Genomic DNA, 12,702 nt, shown 5'->3' on the forward strand with positions numbered 1-12,702 from the left:
CTCTATCTGAAGGGGCAAGTCTTATTTCCACCAGACCTTTTTTCCAGCCTTTCCCTTGAGCCAGGCCTTCGCTCAGTCAGTAAAAAAATTATCTTTTTTTTCTTTCCCTGGGTAGTTTTAAATCCTTTGGCAGCAGAAAAGATTTGCAGCAGTTTAAAGGGCCAAATATTCAGAGCATCTCTTCCTTGAAGTTCCAGCTTTGCTTTTTGGGGGGGCTAGGAGACACCTTTGATAAGCTTCAGCTAACGTGTGTGTTACACTTGTATTCAGGAGCACGAAAAAAGCAGACATATACCAGGTAATTCCCATGCACGTACCCTCCGCACGCTGCATACTGTGACGACAACAAAACCTTTACACATTGCTGAAGTAGCTCACACTCGTAATCTGGCTGGTTAGTCATACTGTCCCCACCGCTGCTGGAGATAGGCAGGCGTGATGGGAAGGTAAGAAACCAGCAGTTTATGAGTGCAGGGAGAGCACAGCGAGGGTACAATTACTGTCCTGGAAGGCGGAGGCCTCTTTTGCAAGCCAGCTCCATCAGGCTCCTGGGCGGTGGCCTGTGCGCAGCTCTTCAGACCAGCACTAGTCCTGCCTCCTGCGCTGCCGGTCCTGAGCATCTGGGGCAGCGGGAGAGGATATCAAACAAGCGTCCACCAGACACATCAGCTTGAACCAGCCTTTTCAGCTATTCTCTCGGGAGACTCACTTTGTTCTGGCAGAGGCACAGAGAGGGGACTGGGGGCACGGTGCAGGTACCGGCGGCCAGAATCCCTGTGCCACCTCGTTTTCCCACGCAGGGAGAGGGATGTGGCATCAGCAGAGAGCTTGGCCTTCGTGGTAGCTCCCGACTCCCGCCACCCCTCCACAGCCCACCCTCTCCGGTTCCCCAAATCCATGCAACAGAGGCAGACATCTCAAAATACTCCAGGGCACAGTAGGGAAGGCCGGGAAGGTGTGCTCCCCCCGCCCGGGGTCACAGAACGGCAGTGTGGCCCACCATGCCATGTATCGCCCCGGGGAGCTGGATGCTGGGTCTGAATGGGAGCTGTAAAAGGACACTTAGCATCCATGTGCTGGATGGCCCTCCTCTTGTTCCTATGCGTGCATTCAGCACTTGAATCCGGCCTCATTTCCCTCTGAAAGCTTGCATTGCAATTAAAAAACAAACCCCAAGCACTAAAAGCAGGGTTTTTTTAAGAACAATTTTGTAACACAGCAAAATCCAAGCAGGAGTAGGCTCACTTGTGCTAGGTGCTGTACAAATACCAAGGCAGTTCCTGAATGAATGTGGCCCCATATGATCATCTTTTGTCAAAGACATAAAGTGGCAGCTCCGAAAGGCTGGTAATCTTTTTCCATGGTGCTATCCAGGTCTGAAATAAGTGGGGTGTGGTAAATCTATGCTGACGTAAATGAGAGAAGGTGTTTTGAAGAACCCAGGACAGGGAGAGCAAATTAAAACCAGAGCAGTCTGCTGAATATTACAGAAGAAAAGCCTACTCTTTTTTTCTGTTTCTTATTTTTGTGACTACAGAAATTCCCCTCATCTTAAATGAGAGAAAGGAGGCCAGGACACCAGAGCCAGCGTGTTTTGCCACGGTGAACCAGCAGTAACCAAACAAGGAGACCGGCAATATGACTGTGAACCAGCCATCCCAAAGCTTAGGAACTAGAGATTCAGAGCTCCTGCTAGATCAACAGCTGGCCCCTGTCTCTGATACAAGATGAACCCAAACCTCACAGCCAGTTACAACTGTATCTGGGTCAGCTGGGAATGGGACTCGGTACCAAATCACCAGTGGCACCGTTTCTTTCTTTCCTCCAGGCAGTGACAGTGTTTTGGTTTGGGCTTTTTTCCCCCCTCTCAAAGCTGCAGAAAGCTGTGGAGCAGACTTTTTTCCGCTTGCTGAGGACAAAAGCCTCCTCTGCTTGCTGCATTTGTTTGCTAAATAGCATGACAGCCTGTGAGAAACATTCTGAAAAAGTTGTTTGGGCTTGATTTTTATATTTCTCTTCCTCTAGCAAAGTGCCTGCAAGTTCAGTACAAACAGATCAACACAGTCAAGCACAGCTTGTAGCCTAGTTACACACTTCAGCCTGTGCTCTGAACTACTGAGGTTTTGGATGATGTCAGTCTGGTCTCCTGAGGGCTGCTGTTGTCATCAGATAGTGAGGTCGATAAGGCACATGTTGTGATGAGGCATGCTGTTAGGTTTAACCATAGTATCGTGCATGAAGTAGCCAAAAAAGCGGTGCGTTTCCTGGTACAGTGCCTCAATAAGGCGCTCGCTGCTTCATAGGTATTTCCACCACACTGTCTTCTATGTTCAGCACGCAACAGATTGCTGACAGCACTAGGGTTCAAAAATCCAGTTCTCTGTCAAAAACATGTTTGTTTGGGACTTTTTGTTTCTTTTCCTGATCTCAATTTCACTCTTTTTTTTTTTTTTCCGTAAATTTTATTTAACCTTTTACAAAGCTGGTAAAAGCAGGACCCAAAGCAGCTGTTCAGAGCTGGACAAAGTACAGTCAGTTTCTGGAGCAGGGTTTTTTTCCTGATCCCTCCTCTACTACTCCCCCACTGCATTTGGGAAGCACCTGAAATCTAGCACAGCCTGCGAGCTAGGGCCCCTTGGCCCCAGCCCCCACCAGCACTCGTCTCCACGCTGCTCAGATGCTCAGTCCTGAATTCCTGAATTGTGGTTTCTTCCTCTCTTCCTGGTTTACTTTATATTGAATATTACAAATTGGTTTACTAGCAGACCAAATGATAATAGTTCAGGACCAGCTCTGTGTGTCAGAGAGCACTGAAGAGGAGTTTGTACATTGCCTTTACCTGGAGCTGGACTGGATTTTACTTTTTTAGCATTCATGTTTCTTGTTTACTTTTTGTATTTCACTTAGATGGAGCAGGGGAACAGGCTGGATTCCTGGTCACCCCTCATTGCCAGAAGTGGGTAAAGTCATGGCAGTTCTAATCCTACCAGTGGGACAACACAGACTAGATGTGCAAAAACTGAAGTAATTCACACTTCTGCTAGCTCTCGCCTTGTCACAGTCAATCTCTATGCACCAGAAAAGGGGGAATAATGTACTTTTTCAAAATCCTAATTATACAAATTATCACCTTGAACTCCACTGTCTACCGGTTTTTAGTGACAAAAGAGTCCGTTTCACTACCTAAATAAATCCTCTAGGGCCCAGTAGGGAAGTATAGTGCCTGTGTGTTAATGTGGCAGCAAAATCCCGACCTGGCAAAAGCATGATCTGTGCTGTCTGTGGGAGACATACGAGCCCGCAGCCTTAGCAGTGAGGAGGAGAGGTCGGGTCGGACGGTACTTACAGCAGTGCAAGGGCGTTGGGTTTTTTCCATCCCCCAAAGGAGATGAACTCAGCACACACTTTGAACTTCTTCAGGCCTTTTAGACAGTAACTCATTACGAGCTTTTTAGCACATGAAGGATACGAGGTCCTAGCCCTGCAAAAGACAAAGGAGGCAAAGCCAGAGGAAGGCACCTCGCAGGAGCAGAGTTCCTCATTTCAGCAGGCTGGAGGAGCTCGGTGGGCTTCCAGCTTCTCTCCTGACATGGTCCTGCCGGTCTCTTGACTTTCAGTAGAGCTGGCGACCTTCAGGGCCAGGAGACGAGGCGGCTTGTCTACACGTTGGGGGAAATTTAAATCCTTTGGTCTAGCCAGAGGGAGAGGTAGCACACGCCTCGCTGCTCCATCCCTCCCCGGAGGAAGGTGCAGGCAGAGGTGCCCCCAGACAGCGAGCAGCGTGTCACGGCCCTCGGCTCAGGGAGTGGGTGCTAAGCACGGTGGGTGGAGAGCAGGGCGGCAGGCAGGAGGAGGAGGAGAAAGGACCATCTGATCCTCGTTGGCCAGCAGCCCGCTCCTGCCGCTGTGCTGCTTAGGCTAGCCGCGGCGAACCGGCAGCGCTCGCTCTGCCCCAGCTGCCCCCCGCCACCTCCGCTTCCAGAGCCCCCTCGGTGGCCGGGTGGCCACGGCGGGCTGCCCGCTCTCCGCCGCCGGAGCCGGCGATGAGCGTGGCGGGGGCAAAGGGCCTTTTCTCTCCCACGTGAAGCCAGCAGCCTCCCGCCCAGGGCTGGCCCCACGCAGCGGCTGCTCCCTGCCCTCTCCTACCCAGGGCAGCGCTGCCCGCTCCAGAGCTCAAGCCCACTGCAGGCAGGCTGCCGCCTGTCGCACCTTCTGAAGCCCATCTCGCGTTCCCTGTTGCCCGCAGTGCTACAGAGAAAGCGTGGAGTGCACTTTGTATCTGAACCGAACCAAAAACCCTGTCTCACGCCCTCTGACTTTGCCCACCTATGCCTCACGTCCTCCTCCGCTCACTTTCCTGGCGTACTCAAGGCTTAATTGCTTGTGGGACACAGGGTTATGGTCTTATCAGCCCAAGTGGTTTTGATTGCTAATCATGTTGCTTGTGATGGCATAGTCATGCACTGAATAAAAAAAAAATAGTGGAAGAGCAGATAAAGGTCTCCTAATAGGCATGTTGTGGGTCAACCATCTTTTTACACCAATTTTGATAAGGCCTCTTATAAAGATTGTTGGAGGAAATAAATAGCATGACCCAAAGGGCGAAGTTTTTTATTGGACAATAAACCAGTGACATGATAGGAAACAGCGTTACAGGTTACCCCTCCCTCTTGGAGTCAGCAGTAAGAAGGACCCAAGAATCTGCACCGTCCCATCCAACTTGCTGACAGAAATAAAGTGCAGGTACCATTGCTGGAAAAGTGTCTATCTGATATTGCTGGTTGTCCAGCTCATCTACTCCTTATGGGTATTTAGATTCATAGTTTCTGTTTTTAGCAACTAAAATAAGATTTTATTGCCTTTTTTTTTTTCTTGGATACATTAGGCATCTAATCTGTCCTCTTTCTTTATCACAGTTGGAAACCAGATTTTCATTGCTGAAATCCTAACACAGGTCAAGAGCGATTCGTAAAACCAGCCAGCCTGCCTTTCCGCTTCCAGATGAGAGAGATGTTAGAGAAAATATTTTACTTGCAGTACACCCAGAGGTGATCCAACATCCCTGAAAGAGGATCATCACTGCTTTGTCAAGGAGCCTCCTTTTCAGGGCAGAACTTGACTCTAAAATATCAGTGATGTGGTGGCCGCTGGTGAGGGACACTGGATGATTTAGTTGATTTAAATAACTTGCAAGAGTTATTCAGAATGGTGAAGCAGCACACAGTGAAAGGCTTGCTGTACTTTTCTATACTGACCAACACTAGGAAACCAGGCAGGCCAGCTGCTGATTCAAAAGGGAGATGAACATTTGTGACGAACAAGAAGGGACTGTTTCTTTTCCCACTGCATGTTTGGCTGTTGGAAATGACTTGATCAGGGAGGTCACAGGGCCAAACTCTACAGCTGAATTTTTTTAAGGCCGCATGATTTTATGACCACTGTTAAGCACTGTAATTTATGTAAACCAAGATAATGATAAGTGGAAACAAATCAACTCATGTTTCAAAGCTTATGTTCCCTGGGGAGAGGGATGAGCGTCTCTCCTTCAGGAAGGAAAACCAAAGGGCAGGAGCACGGCTTCCTCTGAGCAGGGCGACCGCCCAAGGATCCTGGGTGCTAGGATCCAAGGATTAGCTGTGTGCTAATATCAGAGCTAGATATTATGCGGGCATGCATATTCATACATGCAGCCCAGTGGGGATGAAGTACCAAGAACCAGGCACCCACCACCATCAGGCTGTGTGAGGGGAGCCAGGACACCCCACAGTAACCGGGCAGGGCCCTGGCTGGCAGCACAATGCTGTGACAAGAGGTCGAACTCTGTATCCCATTGTATTCCTAACAGAACCAATGTAATTTGATATAGCGCTTTTCTCCTGTCCTCATCACAGATTAGGCCAGGAAGGTCGAGTTTGCCTCCACAAGAACCAGAGGCGGGACAGCATCAGTGACAGAAGAACCAGGCTGAAAATGCAAGTCCAGGGTGGCTTTAGGACATCCTACTTATGAGCAGACATGGGAAGAGAGGAGTGGAAAGGTCTGGAAAAGTAGATCCCCTGGGAACAGGCTGGGGAAGAGCGCAGCTGGCAAGAAAGCTGAAATGTGAAACCACACGTGCTGTTCTGCACTGACTTCACCTGGAAGTTGGGCTCCAGTCTCGTTAACCGAAGGGGATGGAACACGAAGTTAATGGCCACAAACCTCTGTAGAAGACATTCGGGTTAGGTATTAGGCTACATATAGAGAGGTTAAAATAGCCGGAGCGTTGAAACTCCCTGACACTGGAGACGTTCAAGGCTATCGCTAGACTACTCTCTGTGCCTGAGAGGTGGTTTGAGGATAATGAGATCAGTCCTGTCACAGTGAGGAGTGAAGGTCTGGATGACTCACTAGAAGTCCCTGCCAACCTGGATGATACACTGATAACCCCATGGTCTGTCTGCCTCTGGCCTCCATCACGAGACCGCTGGCCACCCCAGCTGCCTGCCCTCAAGTTCTTACAAACTGCTCACTTTAGAAACGAACTTTCAAATGTTTCAAAAACATCTCCAATTCTGTTTTCACCCACATTGAAAGTGTTTTTCTGGTCAGAAAAGTGCCGGAAGAAGGAAAGTATCTTGGTCAGCAGATTCAGTCTATGAATTCAAAGCCACATTACCTAAACTTAGTGGAAAATGATCTTCTGCAGCTCTCCTAGCTCTTTTGGCTGGGCACCCTCAAGAGGGGGAGAATTAGGTTTGTTCTCGACTTTTCAATCCCATGATACATTTGTAAGTCTAATCATGGGGAAAATGGGGTTATTTGTAAACACAGCACAGCAGATCTGAGGCCAAGAGAAAATAAACAGGGAGCCTCTTTGCACATTTTCAGCGCCGTCCCTTTTCCAAGCAAAAGTGCACTTTTTACACTCTGATGTTGGCCTTGAACAAAACCTTTCCTCATTTCTTGTAACTTCTTAGAAAACCAGGACGTTGCTAGTGCCCAAAAGCCCTTGCAACATCTCCAGAGCTGTGAAACACAATATATTCTCTCCATGTAGCTGTAATCAAGGTAAATCACAATGGCTCCCACATAAGACTGCTCAAGAAATCTCTTTACAGCAAACACAGCAAGAGCTTCAAGAAATAACTTCATTGGCGTTTGTTCCATATTGCTTAACGTCTCCTTAGGGGCCGTGGCTACCATCCCAAACAACATTTCTATGGCTTGCGTGGCTACATCCTTTTCCTGTGAATCAACGTTGGCATCTGCTCATCCAGAGTATTCAGGAGAAATATTTGCTGTTGCCTGGAGACTAAGACAGGAGAAAAAGTATCAGGAGTCCTAAATTATTTTTGCAGCTCTTTCTCTGATACTGTGCCACTGCCAGACAATCCCCTTCACTTAGCAGTTGTATACCTAACAGGGTTTTAAAACCTGTGGAATAGGTACAGTTATATTTGCCAAGTGCCTGGAATACCCAGGCCCACACGTGAAAGGCATCGTGTAGAAGTACAAAGTGCATCTACTACATAGGCCAAGCAGACTCCATTCGTCTTTGTCAGCATCATCATCGCTTGCACTTTCTGCCTTCTCTGGGAGAGAAATAAACCCCCGCAGAGACAGAACGACTCCACTGAAAAACGTCCGACCGGCTAATTTGCCGACCAGTGGTCTGGTAGCACCGGAGGTACTGCAAACATACCGTACCTACGGCTTTGCCTCTGCCCGGCCGGTGTGGTAGGGCTTTAAATACACAGAGAGATGCTGAACCCTGAAATGTTTCCACCGACTCCAGTTGTTAAAACTTTTCACATCACACCGACAACCGCTCACATATGTGGGGGATGAGGAAACTTCCTTCCACCCAGAGGTGCAAGAAAACTCTGGAGCTGGCAGTCACGTGCTCCACACAGCCTTACAACCCGCAGGATCCTGCATGGAAAAATTTCACTTCCATGTGTTGACTAAGTTAATGTGGTGGGGATAGTGGGCGGACATAAAATGAAACTATGAAAAGAGATTAATTTGCAGCTGGAGCCCAGGCAGGGAGAACTCCGGTCCTCTGTTTGCTCAGAAAACGGCAGCTTTGACCAAAACCCGGTCAAAAAGAAGAGGTTAAGGCAGCGGTAGTAAAAAAAAAAATTAAAAAAAATCAAGACCGGGGAAAAAGAAGCAGCAAAAGTTAAGCAAAGCCTCTCTGGAAATTAAGACGTGGAATTCAAAACATTTGCAGTATAATAAACCCAGGCGAGCCCATAAAGCTGCACCAGCCAAAAGGAGCTCTGTTCTGCCTACGAGGAAACCCGAACCGGCGTCACGCCTGGCAGCAGCCGCCCCGCAGCCCCGCTTCCTCCCCGCCTCGCTGCAGAGCTGCCTCGCTCGCGGCCCTCGGCTATGTTTAACGCGGCGTCTGTTTCTACTCTAACCCCTTCAGTTTGGAGGGGGAGGATATAAATCAGCTGCGGAGCTGCCCACAGGGCTTAGTCACAGCAGGTATTGGTTTAGGGTGTCTTAGAGGAGCTTTTTTTTTTTTTGGTCGCTGGAAGTATTCTAGGGAATAAGCGTCGGCTTTGTGAGGAACAGGCATTGCTTAACAGGCCAGAGAGTCTCCAAACAAAGGACATTTTACATCACCGGGCAGAATCATCTTCTAACGTTTTGGGCTGAACTCGGCCTCGAGCGCAAGGGCTGTTCCACGAGTTCCCGGCAGACGCTTGCAGCGTCCCCGCCGAGCCAGTCTCGCCATCCCTCCCGGCGTTCCCAGCCCCAGACCCTCTGCAACTGGTGTCACCCCTTCCTCCCAGCTGAACTCCTTCCCAACACTAGTTTTGCTGTTTTCCTCCTGTTTGTGGCTGGTTCATACCCCTCAAACTGCTTCTGCTATGGGCTCCTCCTGACCCCTCTTCTGTGGCACCCCGGCAAGGAAGGCACCACTCTTCATTTTTTTGCCGTTTTCGCTTCACTCGCCACACTTTTGCCTGTCACCAGAGCGCCTGGTCGCTCATCACACCACCTCCCCACAGCAGAACTGCCTCCTTGACCCCACTGTGGGGTACAAGACCACATGTCTTGATGTTTGCCTGTTGTTATGTAGGGCACGAGGAGCCTCCCTCAAGCACAAGCCCTTCTCTCCCTTCAGGCAGGTATTAGGGCTGTGCTTTTGTGTCAGTGCCGCCCCTGGACACATCTGCAGCCTCCAGCCCCCACAACATCTCCAGCACTGGAGCCAGGAGCCTTTTTGCTCACACACTGACCACTGCACCTTCTCCCAAAGCCTCTTTCTCCAGGCTCAGGCACATGCTAGCTTTCCCCAATGCAGGCCACACAAATTGCAGCAATTAGCAAGTGTAAAGGGCATGCTGTGGTTTTTGCATGTATTACTGCATCTTAATACTCATTCATATCCTTGGGCATAGTCATCAGATAGTATCCAGCAGGCTACATTATCCAGACCTTCCCTTCAATGTCGCTGCTCCTGAGCCCTACTGGAGAGACCCAGTTCATTAGCCTTCATCCATCCAAACACCAGTAGTTAAGAAGTCTTCAGACTCAAGATAGCATGGCTGCTCTCTCACCCTTGCTATCCCCATGCTGTATGGACTTGATCCCTAGCTCTTGCCTTGCTCCCAATCTCTAACGGCGACCCCATCGTTTCCTGCCCCACCGCCATCTCCCCTCTGCTGTGCAAGGCCTGGCAGAGCCCAGTCGTCCCTACCTCATCTGCAACAGCAGCTCCAAGTCCCATTCACAGACCATTACCCTCCCTTCGCAGGAACCGTACAGACTGAAAATTCAAGCCAGCTTGTAACAGTTCTCCAGGCGTACTTCTGCTGTTCCCTGCTTTTCCAAGTTCTTTCCCTCTCTGTCTCCCGGTTTCATGACTATGCTGATGAGGCAAATTCTGTCAGGACCAGGAACTTGGAGCACTTCAGGGTTCTTTTTAAGCAGTATTTTTTGTTACTTGCAATCTGGCACACCATGCCTAAGTACAAGTGATGCTAAACAAAGGTTGGCCAAAACTAGGTAGTAAAGTTCCCAACTGCCTTTAAAACAACAGCAAAGAAACTCTATTTGACTTTGCAGCCCTCACCTACAGAGAAGTTCAGGAAATGAGGCGCCAGCCCCCGATTGCAGAACTGAAGATGTTTGGTACAAAAGCCACATGTAGCCCATAGCAAGGGAATAGCCAATACAGTCGCTGGGACACCCACAGCTGTTGTAGGAAATAGGAAGGAGGGAGGCAGCCACCGGAGTGGGATCTGAACCACCTGGAGCTCTGCAGATCAAAGTCATCATGTTACTCCTTACCAAGAGGCAACTGGCACAGCCAGCCATACACGCTGGCTGTAATTTCCAAAGACAGCTAGACATGTTGAATGTGGATAGCACTAAAGTCACCTGACTTTGAAGCCAAAAAATAAGTGACAGCGAATGCCTGCAGCCCAGAGGCATGGACCCAGTCTTCTTACAAGGAGGCCACAGCCAAGCGTCCATGACTATAACAAAAAGTACATGAGGAATTGCAAGAGCCACCCTAGGTGTCCCCCTGCCCCACAGTAAGAGCTGTGAGGGCAACCTGTAAAGTGCACCAAGGCACAGTCTGCCATGCCACCTTACATGGGCCAACAGGTATCTTGTCCTTGTGGGTGCTTTTCTCTGCCCTGGCACACCAGGCACATCAGGAGCAACTGCACGAGTGTACAGGCCAGCCCTTTCTTCCTGGCCACTCGGAGAGTCCCGTGCACTAAATCAATGAGCCAGAGCATGGAGGAGCCCTCAAGTCAGAGGAACGTGCCAGGAAAGGCTATTTACTTTTCTGAGCCTTGGCTAGGCTATTATCAACGATGGCGAACTGCTAGGGGACACAGATGCTAACCCTATGAGAAACGGCACGGACAACTCATCCATGGTAAATCCAGAGAAGGAGAAGTCCCTCCAGACTAGCTGCTGCCATATACCCAGGCCGCAATGAATGCTCATGGTGTCAGATCAGGCAAATCACTGCATTGCTGGAGGCTCTTCGTGCTCTCTCTCTCTCTTACAAACGATTACAGAAAGTAAACTTCTGATGCTGTCTGTTCTGCTCTTCTCTATCCCCTGCGTGACCTAGCTCAACGTTAGTTTCAAAAAGCAAAACCCTGAGTGATAGAGCATTCATCATTAATAAACTCACAGGAGAAAAATGGTGCTGGCTTCCCAAAACCAGTGCACTAGAAGGACATGGGAAGTACAGAAGTACCGTGGGCGAAGACCTACTTCTAGTTCAGCTTCCCAGTTGTTTGTCATGCCAATAGCACCGTGCAACTAATACAGCTATTTTCTTCATCAATTATTAACTGGGCAAAGACTGTTTGTTTTAAGACCTGCACAGAAAGTCCAGAGAGGAAGCAAGCAGTTTCAAGCTCCACATGCACGCCCTGCGATAGGCTTGGGATCCTCTCCAGATCAGATACGCCTCGCTCTTCAGAGGCCAGCGGCTCGGCTTCCAGCAGCGGGGAAGGAGGCAGGCCTGGGTGCTCGCTGCAGCCACGCATGGGTCTTCCAGGCAGAAGCCCATCTCTCATGTGGCCCCCATCGCCTTTGTGCCCAGGGGCAAGGCTGCAGCCAGCAGAAGCTATCTGAAGGCCGCTGAACAGTACCGGGGCTGTGCCCGAGGCTCTTCTCTCAGGGATCAGCACGCAGACCGCACTGCATGCTAGTTACATCAGCATCTGCCGAGCAAACTCCCCATACGGCTTTTGCACCGTTCATGGGAACCAGCTTCTACCAGCCACGCTCCTCTTCCACCATCTTTCCTCCACCTTTATTGCCAGACCACACAAGAAAGTGTGTTGCACAAAGCCAGCAGCAGGGAAGGTACAGCAGGGTAAGCCTCGAGGTATCCTGCAGCTTTTGCTTGGCAGGAACTTCTCCAACATGAATTAGGAAATGTCTCTCCTGAACATTGAGGCATGTCAAGACAGCTGAAGGACTGGTGGTTCGGCAGCAATATTCCACGCCCGATTTGGAAAAGAGCTGGAACAGTTTCAGGTGGGGAAGAGCACCAAGCTTGCTCCAGAGGAGAGCTCAAGGGTGAAAACACAAGACTTGCACCATGAGCAGCACTGGCAAAGAAGTGTCCCTAAACAAAACCCCTAGCTTCAGAAGTTTCTGGGATTGCTGACTGATACTTCAAGGGGTACGAGGGCTTGAACATGATGGCAGAGTGATCTGTGCGTATACCAAGACTTTGCTGGGGGGCCATGTTCCTCTCACATACAAAATACCAAACAGCCGCTCTACCAAAGCGGAGCAGTACCACTAACACGCCAGACCTGAGATGTGGGAAATCTGTTACCACTTCAACATCCCACTTCAGCTTCACCCAAAACACACGTAGGCCCTCCTTGAGGGGGAAGGAGCTGTGCAGGAACACGGGGCACACAAGGAGCGAAAGCCAATCCAAGGTTTAAGCTACACTGATCAGAAAGAAGTTTGCAGGAACAGACTGAGCAACTCAAGATGGGAGGACTCCGTAAGAGACAGAGAGGGTCAGAGGCCACACCAGGTATTCGCACCCACACGCTTGCAGGGCTGACCCGCTTAATCAGTGAGGAACGATGAAGGGATGCCTGAGCGCACAGTGGGTACCTCAAGGGTCAAGAGGGAAGTATCTGCATTTGAGTGGTTGTCTAAAACCAGGCCCTCGATCTTTGCAAGTAAAACCAGCTCCACTGTCAG

The 12,702-nt window shown here is 49.8% G+C and overlaps 1 protein-coding gene across 1 annotated transcript in view; it reads left to right on the plus strand.

The window, feature by feature from the left end:
* Positions 1-6,346, plus strand: part of RAD51B (RAD51 paralog B) — a 498,432-nt gene extending 492,086 nt beyond the window's left edge. The window contains exon 14 of the transcript XR_011324790.1: positions 1,538-6,346. The gene's annotated coding sequence lies outside the window, so the exon portion shown is untranslated. The remainder of the gene's footprint in view (positions 1-1,537) is intronic.
* Positions 6,347-12,702: the final 6,356 nt, after the last annotated feature.

This window comes from Haliaeetus albicilla, chromosome 5, assembly GCF_947461875.1.
Source record: "Haliaeetus albicilla chromosome 5, bHalAlb1.1, whole genome shotgun sequence".
NCBI lineage: Eukaryota > Metazoa > Chordata > Aves > Accipitriformes > Accipitridae > Haliaeetus > Haliaeetus albicilla.